We start from the raw sequence: 13,654 nt of genomic DNA on the forward strand, positions 1-13,654 counted from the left end.
ATCCTCTTGCCCCATGAGCACGCTCGTCCGATGGGACTTCAGTCACAGAGACAGCGTACCCTCGGGGCGTATCAGTGCTACCTCTCTCTCCTTCAGCCTCTCATCAGTGGATGAAGCAGGATTTCCACGGAGTTCCAGTTCCACTCTAGCTCCTAACTGGACACAAGGCTATATTGACAGCTTTGTCCCACGTGCGCCCCTGTCAAACTTGGGGAAGCAACCACAATGGGGCTTGTGCTTTATAACCCAAGGGTCCCTGTCCCACCAATAAGACCTGGTGTCCCAATGGTGTCCCAATGGAGGGCCGTGCTTCTGCCACAGCACCCACATCCACTGGCTTTGAACATGAAATTGTGACTCATTTCCTCCCTGCAACCTTTAATATTTACGATTGAATCTAGATCCCAGCTCGTAGGTACCTTAACGGTCACTGTTGTCTCAGTAATTTAAGTAATAAATAACTGCTGACTCCTTTTTGTGGGTTTGGCATTATGCTAGGTGATGGGGATAAAATGGTAAAGAATGAATCTTTTTACCCGGAACCTTGATCCTGACCCCAAAGCCCCAATCAGGTGAATGATATCCTGGTTCCAGAAGACAGATCTCATGACATCATCACATAATATATAATTAGGCACCTCGTTATTTATTCCATTAATCAGGACTGGAATAATTGAACGGTCTGATTTTTAGCAGTGATGTGTTGCTTAATTACCCACTGCTCTATTTTATTTTGCCAATCTGATCCATTTCGAGGAACGTTTGATAACTGACTTTAGTAGAATGCACTAGTCTTAGTGGGCCAAACAGCTTTGGTCTGTCAGTTCAGATCTGCTCTGCAGTTTCCACCTCACTTGCTGCCCTGAGGGGCCGACCCAAAGTATATCAGCATGTTGGTGTCTGCCAGTGAAAGTCCTGACAAGTGATCAGAGGGAAAGAGAAGAGTGAATCCTGGTTATGACTTTTCCGGCTCTCTCCCTGTGGATTGGCCTTGGGTTCTTGTGATTGTTCCTTCTTTTTTCCTTTGGGTGGTTACCTGAGTGAAATTCAATGAACCCTCACTGTTACCATATACAAAGATAGAAAACAATGCTGCGTTGAAGCTGTAAAGGCTTTGCAAGATAAAATAGAAAAACATCTTCATGAACTTTGGGAAGGCAAGTATTTCTTAAGTAGGGTACAAAAATATAACTCGTAAAGAAAGAGATTGAAGAATATGAATACATTTATTTTATAATCCTCTTCAAGAACAGGCAGAAATAAGAGAGAAAAATTAAGCCATAGTCTGATAAATATGCAAAGCAGAGGACTGAGATCCAGAATTGGTAAATAATGAATAATTGCAACAAAAACACACAGTGCAATGAAAAAATAGGCACTGTGAGAGGTGACACTTCATACAGCAAAATACCCACATAGCCCATTAAAATAACTGAAAACATTTGCTTCACTTCTTCAGTAATAAAGGAAATTAAAATTAAGTTCACAGCATGACAACACTATGCACTCCTCAGGTGGCTAAGAACAAAGCAAGCTGACATACTGAGTGTTTGACAAGGAGGCGGGTCATGAGAATACTATTGGTAGGCTTTGGGTAACGATCGGCCATTATTTCCCAGCTCTGAACATACGCATATTCTATGAGCCAGTAATTCCAACCCTAAGAAACACATGCACGTGTGCACCAAGGTAAATAAATACGGGTGTTCACAGGCTTGACCCCCCAAAACATGGAAACAAGCCAAATGCATACAAGAGTAGACTGGACATGCAGATTGTGGTGCATTCTGTACAGGGTGTTACGTGGCAATGGAAACCAATGAACTGGGGGATCACACAGCCCTATGCTCACAAACAAGCTTGAGTTAAAGAAGCTAGACACAAATCAGTGAATGCCAACCTAGTCTGAATAGATGCACTTCATAGCAGGCCAAGCTGTTAGACGCGAGGTAGCGATTTTACAAGAGTGCCAGAGTTTAAAAAATCAAGGCTTAAGAATAAACACAATGCTTGGAGGAGTTTGGGGAGCTGACATGGATTCTAAGCAAAGGGTGCCAAGCGAAGGCGACCAGCATGCCCCAGGGTTCCCGAATGGGGACTCCCACACCAGCGTTAGCACACCTCCTGGCTCACTTAGGCCTCATTACCTGCAGACAGCTCTGAACGCAGAGCCTCTGAATGGGGTGGGACCCCTGACTGACTTTCTCAAGCCCCATCAGGGTGTACAGCTTTGCCTATGAGAGCCGTGTCCTAAAATTACCTAGTCTTCGCCTCATTCTCTCTGGGGACTAGGATGTCACACTTTCTAAGGAAATTTCTCTCTTCTAAAACATTCTCAGTCTGTTTTTCACTTCCTCATATGTATCGAGCTTTCAGTGCCAGGCCGGGTTGTCTCCTTGAACTGTCCCCTGTGTGCCGGAGCACAGGGCTCCCCTAACCTCCAGGTCTGACCTTGACAGTCCTGTGGTGTTGGTTGTCTACACCATGGTGGGTGAATCCAGGTAGGTCGTTCTTTATTGTGTGAAGGTTACGTGGGTGACTTTTGCACGTCTGTGCTCAGCTCCTCCAAGGACGAAGGGTGCAAAGAGTTGTGAGCCTTGTGTTACATTTCTCCTCTATCACCAATCCCACTGAGCGTCACACTGGATAGACAGCACATTTTCTGTAATAAGGTGCTCAGGGTTTACTGATGCAGACATAGCTATGGCTTCCTGAGAAGTAACTAGAATTATACTGGAGAACGAGGCTTCTCACAGCAGAGAAAATATAATCAGATTCAATGAAGTTTTTTTCCTCCAGTAATTCTGATGAGGTTATTTTGAAATGAAGGTCTATTTACATGTAACAAATAATTTTGGAATATGGTTTCATACTGTTCATTTCAGAGCACTTCTCATAGTGGAATTATGTTCATGAGTACTTCCTATTTCCAGTGAGTTGTTAAAGAAAAAATTCAGTAAGCATATTTCAAGTAATATATTCTCTCCTTTGCTCCCGTCAACCGTCCTATAAATAGAAAACTGGGGATATTTCTGCCAATTTCCTGTACCCGTGCTTTCCTCTAGCAAAATTCTCTAGCAAGAGTAGATTAAACTATTTTTCTTGAGTGTTGGCATTTGACGTTGAGTCAGCATAATTATTCTGAATTTCCCCCAAATAACCTTCCCTTTAGAAAACACAGTCGGAGCATGTAATCTGTTTCGGCCCAAATGGACACCATCCCCAGACACATGGATCGTGCTCCCAGGCCCGCGGCGGGTAGGGGGGTGGGACGTGGCGCGGTGCTGCCCGAAACGTCTGGAGTCTGCGCTGCAGCCGCGCACGTGTGTGCCACATCCTTCCTTGTCTGCCAGGGCTGGTGGAACACAGCTGAGGTTGCCGCATTCATGAGAGAGAGCCTGAAAAAACTGGGGGGTGGGGGGGGGGGACTGGGGGAGGCCATCACCGCTAGGCTTCGTGGAGGGTTCTGGGCCTGCTCACTGCTCTGGGTCTACAAAACGAGACCCAACTCATGGGCTTCTACTGTCTGTCATACGAGTCCCCACAGAGCAGCCCCACCCAGTATTTGGATAAGAACAAGACCCTCTCAGTGACACTTTCCTCAAGAGTAGATCTATAGCGAAGAGGCACTAACCTATGATTTCATATTTTTATTAAAATTTTTATATTCTACCTCCTTAGTCATTCTTCTGTAATACCTCTTGGAGAGGGATTGAAAAAGAAAAAGAACAGGAAATAACCCCGCTGTGCATTGGATATCATCTTCCTCAAAATCTAATTGAGTACTGTTTTCTCCATTTTAAAACATCAGCAAAATAAGATTCAAAGAGCAAAGTTATTTAATGATTTGTGTAATTTAGATATTGTCTGCTGTAAAAACTCAGGATCCTTTCTACATCCTGGCTTTAGAAGGGACAGCAGATGACTCGTTGAGCATTATCTTGGGAAAGAAGGAGGAGATGTGATGAAGAGCTGGAGAATAGCTAGATCTGGCTTTAGAAAAGATTTTAGTACAATAATTTTTGTTTCAAAATAATAGTAAACCCTAACAGAGAGATAATCTTTTCAGAAGAGGATCCATAGTACTTTTCAGATAATGGGAAAAGCAAAGAAAAAAAAAAAAGGGTGTTTGGCAACAAAGATAAAAAATACTTTGGAATAATTGTTGTGCTGTAGAAATTGACAATCACTAAAAAATAAACCAAAGCAAATAGAAGATATAGCAAAAAGAAGAACTCGGGTACATGGAAGCCCAAATAGTAAAATAAGTGAGAGATGTCCACATTTTAAGTTGTGATAAAGCATGTGAATGTGTTAATGTACTGACTAAAAGATAGGAACATTTATTGTGTAGGGAAATGTGCCTGTATTTGTCGGTGTAGGGAAAAACCCAACACCAACAAATTCTTCTTATTAACAACGTAGAGTTATTAGGAGACGGAACTCGAATTGTGATTATGATAGTATATAGTAGACAAAGGTCATTTACTTAGGTGTGACCTCTCCCCTTTCCGATGACCCCATGAAGTTGTGTAGGAAAGAGATGGGAGGTGGCCCGTCTGCACAGAAGGAGTGGGGCAGGCGGGGCATTTGGGGTGGGGCAGTTGACAGACGGCCTTGTCTTCGGAAAGACAGTCGTCTCCTGTGATGGACTTCGAGGGCGTCTTGGCCCCCTCCCTTCCTCTCAGAGACAGCTCTCCGTGAGTCTGGGGATGAAATAAAACTCGCAGCAGTCACAGTGCTGAGAATAGAGCTGTGTTTGCTGGTTACACGTGGCTCGGCCCAGGTCACGTTGAGCCTCCCCAGCCCCGGCTGTGTCCTGTGTGGTCCCTTAGCCCGTGGCATCCACAGTGCTCTGTGCACTGGAGGCTGACCTCTGGGCGATCAGCCGAGCTTCCTTACCCCTGGGCTCCAGCTGAACACCAGCAGGAGACTAAAACGGGAGGAGAGAGGCCATGGGGGCCGACTCCCCTGCAGCCCCCTTCACGCCCCTGGGCGGCAGCTGTCGCTTATGCTGAAGCTCTCGCTTTGTTCTGGTGACCACCTCCTCCCCTGGTCCCTTCAGCCCTGTCTTCTGCGGCTTGTCTCCGGGTGATGACAAGAGGAGGAGACGTGGCCCTCTCCTCTTGGTTTCCCATGAAGCCATCCTTCCTTGGTAAATCGTCCCTTCATTCGAGCCCTTTCCTTTCTAGTTACATCTATTAGCATGCTTTATCTTTCCTGCCAGGACCCTACCCCTGTAGTAAGGAGTTTACTTGAATATTAATGAGTGAAAATAACAATGGCTAATATTTATTGAGCATGTCACACATGCCAGATGCTTCTCTAATCTCATATGTGTCCGTCAGTGAATCATATCAGCAACCCTATGTAGCATGCATGAGTCAGGGAGGCTGGAGTGTGCTGCATGAGAAAAGTAATAAGACCAACTTCAGACTTGTTCACGCAAAGATTTATTTCTTAGTAACAGCATAATTTGCTTTGAAAAACAGTTCTTTGGAACACAGAAATGCACGTCACTTGTACACACACACGGACACGCATGCACACTCATACACACACACTCAACACCCGGGACGTGATCTGTACTCTGAGTCACATCCAAAGTGTATTCCTCAGTTCAGGCAGCCGTGAGAAAGTGGGACACCCTGGAAGGCTTCCAAACAACAGACACTTCATTCTCACCCTCTGGAGGCTGGAAGGCCGAGATCCAGGCGCCCGCAGGTCAGGGTCGGGCCGCACCTGCTTCCTCGCTGACCGGTGGCCGTCTCCTCACCTCCTCGTCACAGTGAGGACACCAGTCCCATTACGAGGGCCCTGCTATCTCCTAATGCTGTCACATTGGGGGTTAGGGTTTCAACATAGGAACTTGGGGGTCACAAGCGTTCAGTCCATGCACTGAGTTGAAGTTAAAGATGTAAAAGGAAAATGTGGCCAATTTAAATAAGTTACAGATTTCTTAGGTCATCAAGGTTTTATTTTACATGCGCTGAGATAGACTCACACTTGTGATTTGGGCGGAGCCTGAGTTGGAACTTGTCCTGTAAAATCTCTGAGATAATCACTGCGGACCTTAAGGCAGGTCTTCAAAATAAGAAGGTAGGTCTACCCACAGGTAGCACAGACGTTAATGATCTTCTTTCCTCAGCACAGTAGGCTGATTTAAGGTAGGAGATAATATATTGCTGAAGACAAATACCAAACGTCTGTCTGTGCGCGGGTCACGGGGTCATAAGGCCCAGGGGTGGGACAGGGAATGGACTTGGGGGTGGGCACTCTTAATAGGAAGTCTTCAAAAGGAATCGTCGCTAAGTAGAGGAGTAGACTAGGATACAGCCATGGGGTAGGAATTCAGAACTTTCACATGAAAACCAAAAAGCTCATCCAAAACTTCTAGATCCCATGACTGTGATTACTGCCGGATTTGAAATACAGAAATGAAATGACAGACATTCTGGGGAAAAGCTGTCTGATCTCTTATATTTCTGGAAGCCATTCAAATAACAAATAATTTTGCACTTGTGCTATGAAATGTACACTAATTTACCAATTTTAGACTTCATGGGAGGAGATTTTAGAAGACAATCCATTAGGTAGAATTTTGATATATGTCAAATTCCACTGGAAAACTATAGGGATAACCTGTCAACTTTTATCTGAAAAATAATAACTTCCCTATTATTTGTCGGGGTGGAGTCAGCAGTAGTTAAATGATTTCTGTGATTAGAAATGATTTACTATATGGTTTTATTTTCAGGGTTAAATGAGGGGCTAAGAGCGGTGACCTATGTAGAGACATTAGTGAGGGTTAATTAATGCCGTACACTGTCACCACGACCCGACCGCCGTCACCACCACCAGCGTGCTGGTGTCAGTTTTTGAGGTAACACGAAGCACAGCACCCCGCGCTTTCCCTTTCTGGAACTGGTGCTGAGGTGTTTTCTGCAAATCGTCTTCTCTACTGGTCACACAAAAAGGTTAGCCCCCTGGGTGGAGTTCAGAAGTGTGTGCTGTCAGTGTCCGGTGGAACCTTCTCAGAATTTCACGTGAAGGTCATTGGAAAGCTCCAAGACATGCGACGTGGCTCTTGGCGGTGCATCTGCTGGTCTCACCTCCACACTGTTTTGCCGCTAATTGGGTTCATTTTCAGGATGCAGATTGGATATAATCTGTGGGCCAGTTCTTACCCTTAAAAGAGTCACCGCCCACAAAGCCACCACTCTGTCCCTCCCCTAACCCGGCGCCTGGCTCTGTGTGCATAAAAGCCTCCCGTGGATGGATTGGCTTCCTCCACTGTCCTTACCTGTATTTTAAAAAGTGGATGGTGTGTGTTTGCCTCTCTGCTCCCAACACCTGATTCAGAGTGGAGTTCGCTCAATGTTTACTGTGGAAATGTATTAAATGCTTAGCTGTTAACACAAAGTGAAACTCACTCTCCTACATCCTCTCTGAACACAGGATTTATGCCCTTGGATTTAAATACACTTGTATTTATTTTTCACCCCAAAAGACTTTATAACCTTAAGAATACGAAGCAGATCTTGTTCCAAGCTGCCAAGCCTGAATTGCTTGTCATCGTGTCCTATTGGTTACATTTCTGAAATAGCTCACTTTACACTCTCCTCCCCCTTTTCACTGCACTGACTTGGCGAAAGACCTTTTAAGCACTTTTCTTACTTTCCCCAAAGCCTCCCAATTAGTCTTCTGTAAAGCTGGAATTGTTCTTTTCAATTCTGCTTCCAGAGTCACTTTTCAAAATAATGAAGTAATTCTGTCACTCCCAGGATCAACGTCTCTCAGTGGAACCTCATTGATTGGGGGGATGTCCAAAGTCCTTAGAGCTTGAAAAACTTTCTAACTGCTCGGGGGCAGCACTGGGCAAGGTGTTCCTTATATTTTCTCGTTAGTTATCATGCGCCATACAAGGCAGCTGTCATTCTTACCCTGCACTAAACATCTCATTCAAGAAGTCCAGCTGTGCTTCCTTTGTAGAGTAACCCTTTGATGGTTATGGAATCTGAAAACATTTCCTAAACAAATAACTAATTCCACCTCGTAATCTCTCTCAACTCTTTCAATCTAAAGAGTCAAGTCTTTTCAATATTTTCCTCCTATTGTGTCTTTCAGCAGTGTTTCTTCTCTCTGCCGTTTAAGTCAAGAACACTCCCTCCCATATCATATGTATATTCTCCATGTCTGTTTTATATCATGTTGTTTATACTTTAATACACTGGCCAGAATTTCTTCAGTGTCCAGTCTGGCACCACTGCCACCCTTATGTCAATTCATTTTCTGACCATATTTTTTTTTTCCTAAGAACAATTTTTAAGCTGTTTCTTACCTTTGAACATTCCCTTCAGATGCTACTGCTCTGTTTTTTTAGACAAGTGCAACGTTCTCTTTAATTTTTCTGTGATACAAATTTGTAGTGAATGTTCATGTCTTTTACTTCAGCGGCTCGGTTTCTAGGAGGGACATTAGTACTCATTTTTGCATTTGGTGTTTGCTGGGGGAAGCAGTGCGATCCCGTGTGCATGTGGAGGGACTTCTCTAGAGCAGGCATCTCCGTCTGCACACTACCCATGCCTCTCGGATTGCGAGGTGATTGGCGGGGGAGGGGGGAGTCCTGTGCATTGTAGGCTGTTTAGCAGCAAGCCTGGCCGCCACCCACCAGAGGCCAGTAGTGATCCCACAGTTGTGACAACCAAAACTGTCCAGATGTTGCTGCCTGTCGTGGGGTGGGGATGGGGAGGGTAGAACAAAATCACCCCCTTGGGAACCAGTGCTCTAGAGTGACACCCCCACCCTCCCGCCATTAACCCAGTCCTTATTAAGTTACATTTTGCTGAAAGTCGAAGAAGAACCTGGGTTCAGTGTTGCAACACCTACCTTTTGTGGACTTCTGGAAGACAGAAATGGTCTTTCTCAGCCCCGCAGTGCAAAGCAGACCAGGCGCCCAGCCACGAGGCCTACGACTGGGGCTCCTTGGGCCATTTTCAGCCAAACCCTTCACTAAAGCTTTCGTTGGTGAAAAAGATGCCATTTCATCCTCCATAGAGCTGACATACCATCAATTATGAGATTGACCAGCAGTGTCCTTCCTTTGAACTGTTGCATCTTTGCTTGTTACTGGTTTTCGTTTTCCTGTCTTTCATGAGGTACTTTTATTTCTGGTCCATATCATAGCTGAGACTGTATTAGAGATGACGTGGTTCTCAAATCATGAAGGTTGGTCCCTGTTGGAGGCAGCAGGTTGGAGTTTAGACTGACTGTGGTTGCTCAGTGCTTCTGGACTTGGGAGTGAGTGGTCGTGGCGCAGAGCCATGTGGTTGGCAGAACCAGACATCCTACCAGGTGTGTTCTCTTCTCGAAGCCTGTGCAAGTTCAACATGCTTGCAGTGAAAATAATTCATCTAGGATCAATTCTCCTAACATGCAGTCTTATCTAAAGATCCAGTTGCCTAAGACTAATCTTCCTTCAATCGAACACTTCAAAACATTGGGGGACCCTTTTTGAAAAATGCTTGTTTTTTATTTTGTGGATTTGATTTTAATGATTTATCTACTTTTAAACTTTTTAAGGAATTTTTTAGTCACTTGATGTACATATCCTTCCCCCTCCCCCCGTAATGGCATGTTCTTGCTTTATATTTATTTGGTATAAATTAGAAAGAGTTACAGAAGGAAAAACAGCAAAAAGAAAAGGCAAAGACTATAAATCAAGTTTAAATTATCAGGTGTATTATCTTTCATTTAAAAAAAAAATATTTTAGGAGTGCAATATAGAAAAACTATTATTTTATAACCAACAAGAGAACAGTGAAATAATTTCTCGCCATCCAAATCATGGGTTATTATGAGAGCATTAAGTCATCTTTTAATAGGTATAATAGCATGAACATTGTGTTTAGACCATCTATATGCCATGCTTCATAGGATAGTGATGCCCGAAGCAGAGAACATTATCCTAATTTGCCCTCGGAGAGCACAAGCGTGTTCTGGCAGTCATCTGTACATGGCAGGAAAGTCCAAATAATGCAGGACAGTGAAACAGAGCTTTGAAAAATATAGGGAAAGACATTAAAATGGAATCAAAAGAGCCAATATGGTTTAATAGAAGTTCCAAAAAAATACAATTCAAGCAATTGTGAAGCAAAGTAAGAAGAGGGATTTTGTTGCAAAAAGGAGAAAGATTTCAGGACTTAAAGTGAAGCTACAGTAATTCAGATCATGTGGAATGTGTATAGTGATGGGCCAGGTAGACAATGGGACGGAATTCTGGGGCCCAACACACACACACACACACACACACACACACACAGTCACAGACACACACACAGTCACACATACACTCATACTTACACACACACATACAGTCACAGACATACACACAGTCACAGATACACACATTCACATACTTACACACATATACACACAGTTACATAAACACACAGTCATACATACACACACACAGACACATGCATACATACACACACTCACATACACACACATGCATGCTTGTGCAATAATGCACACATGTAAATGACGGGGGGCTTTCGTCCCACCTCATAGCCCATTTTGCTGAATTCTTCTCTTCTCGCTTTCTAAACATTAGACTCTCCAGTCCTCCAGTACTGGCCATCTTTTGTTCTCCACTTATAATTACTCCTTGGACAATTCCCTCCCTCGAAATCCCATTTTTGTGGGAAGGCCTTTCTACTTAGAACACAAATCCTGCTTTTTCCTAGACCTCAGATTTCCTACCTAGCTGCCTTCCCTGGTCTTCTTCTGTATATCTAATCAGGACATACATCCAAATAAACTCTTGCTCTGCACCCCCATTTCCCTTCCCAATCGATGGCCACATTTTCCATCCACAGGCACAAGCCCAAATCCCTGGGAATTTGTCTTCAGTTTTCATATGATGGAATTATGTGCAGTAACTAAACTAGATGAATTAGATCAATATACATTAACATGTACAGCACTTAACTACATAATTTGGGTTTTTAAGACACAGAAGAATTTGCATAATATGCTACCATGTATATAATTTCAAGAACACATTTTTAATAGTATGCAATGTTTTAAGAATATAAATACGCAGTGGAAAAAAAAAACAACGCAGTTTTGACTTGGTGGTTTTCTCCATGGAGACAGAAAATTGAGGTTGGGTTTGAATGAAATATCAAATGTATCTATGGTTTTACTTCTTAAGAATCATCTAAATCAAGTATGGCAAAATGTGATATGTATGCAGCTGGCAGGCTGGTAATGTTCCTTTCTGCTTTTATTTGGCTTCCCGTACTACATCGCATGATGTAAATAATGAGGAGAACAGGAAGGGCATTGTTAGAGGAACCCCGTTGTCTGGGTCCTGTGAGATCTTCCAAGGAATGAGCTTTGCACAACTGAAAGGTTTGCTGAGGGCAGACAAATAATCCTAGAATGGGATTGTTTGTTTACTTAATGGTCTGCAGGGTTACACATATTTCAATGGACACCACTCAGGGAGAAACTGTTCTGAATGCACAATAAAAACGAGAAATACGAGGCAGGAAAACAGTGCACTAGCTAGGGCAACGTCTGCCACAGACCAGTGATCCATCAGGGGAGAGGGAGCAGCGGGCCCCATGCTGTACAGGAAAGTGTCAGCTCTCAGGTCCAGTTCCGGTACGTCCTAATTCTGCAGTGTGCCCTCGGGTACGTCACATTGCTGCCGTCACCCTCAGGGCTCACAACTAGTGGGTGCTTCCCCATGTTATATGAGCATGGCAGGTAGATAACAGCAGGTGGTTCAAACTGCTGGGATTTTTAAAATCTTGGTAATTTTTGTTTTTAAATGCAGTCCCATCTACACAATTTCATTCCTTAAATGATATCAGGATACTTTTAACTTTGAACAGTCTGATATTGTGGCAGGTCGTAACTAATAGAAGGCTTCGTCTTTCTATTAACTATAACTTGTTATGGGAAATACGTGATAGTAGGCCGTCTGTCAGCATGGTGGTCATGAAATCTGCATGCGTGGTAGCATGTGACATGTCTAGCAGAAATATATCTGACTCAAGTAGCATTCATGCAACAGTGTCATTCAGTTGGCTTTCTCACGTTGGGCACCACAATTCTGATGGGTACATATTTAAGCAGGTGTTATCACAACTCCCGGAAGCATTAGGAGGATGATAAAAGAAGTTTTGTGATATGAATACACCCATGTAACTGAACAAAATACACCGATTACTATAGATCTGATTAAGAAATCACATATATATGGTAATTGCAAAGGCTGTTTGTCAAGGATCCACAATAAACTTCTTGATTAGTATATTCATCAAGGCAATTAACATTAGCTGATGTAAAAATAAAAAGCCTCAGCAGCTTATTGCAGCAAAGTTTACACCCCATTCACCTCACTTGGATGTGGATTGGCAGCTCCGTGGTGACTGTGAGATCCGGTTCCTTGGCCTCTGTGCTGCCGCCATCTTGAAAATGAGGATGGAAGGGAGGCCAGGGAACCCCCCCCCCCCCGAGGATGGCAAGAAGCTGCATTTTACCTAGAGCTGCATATGGGCTCCAGTCACCTCTGGCTTCCAGCTGGGTTCAGCCAATGGGAGGCACTGAGGAGGTATCAGAGGACAGGAGGAGAGAGACTGGGTTACTTGTTTGCTTATTCCCACCCAGCCACCTCCCAGCAGGGGCTGGTTTGTCAGTGCCAGGTATGCTTCCGTGGCTACAGTTTGCACCAGGTTTCAGGACTGCTCCTTTCCGTCCTCAGGGCTGGGGTGATAATGGCTCCCTGCTCGTCTGTGCCCTGGATGCTCCCCCATCACCTGCTGGTGTCATAGCCTTGCCCACTTCTCTGTACGGGGCTCCTTCTTAGGTTCTCTTCCCCTGAACCTTGGAGATGCATCCGTGTCCTGCTGGGTACAGTGAGCCACCTCAATTTCATTCCCATGCCGTCGTCCAGAGCGTACTCCACTGGCCCAGCCTAAGAAAGAGGCCAGAACTATAATGCCCCCCGAGAGCCCCGGGAAGAGAAAACTGGGTTCGTGAGCATCTAGCCTCTCTCTTCCATAATCTGCTTTTTAAAAGCGGTGTCCATCTGGGGACACTGGCATCAGTACATTAACATAATTTAACTCTTTAATAAAGGTGTCACTGACCAGACACACTTAAGAAATGCTAAGCTAAAGAAGCCTGATGTGTTCTAATGTTTCACTCAAAAATTAGAAATGTGCTCACCTGCAAGAGTCAGTCTCTGGGATTGAAATGTTGTCCATGGAATTTTTATCTGGAAACCCGTGTGCTTCCTAAAGCAGCCGATATGACTGAAGCTCAGTACTGCTTCTGGGTCTGCCAGTAACTTTGGGGGATGCTTTTTGTTTTTTTCAAATCAAATTTCTTTTTCCAGTATCTACTTAATTTCCCTTGAGCGGCCCATACTGTTCTCCTCCTGCATCTTCTGACCCCTACAGTGCTTCCTTTTTCAGCTATTACAGAGCGTTCTTAATGCTTGGGCTTGCAACTTGTTATATTTACACTTGGCACAATCTATCAATTCTAAGACATGTTCTGGATTCCTCCAGCGAAGCCTGCCTCTCTGCTTCCGTTATTAACTGATCATTTCGAGGACACCGAGCCTACTAAGAAA

This window comes from Rhinolophus ferrumequinum, chromosome 20, assembly GCF_004115265.2.
Source record: "Rhinolophus ferrumequinum isolate MPI-CBG mRhiFer1 chromosome 20, mRhiFer1_v1.p, whole genome shotgun sequence".
NCBI lineage: Eukaryota > Metazoa > Chordata > Mammalia > Chiroptera > Rhinolophidae > Rhinolophus > Rhinolophus ferrumequinum.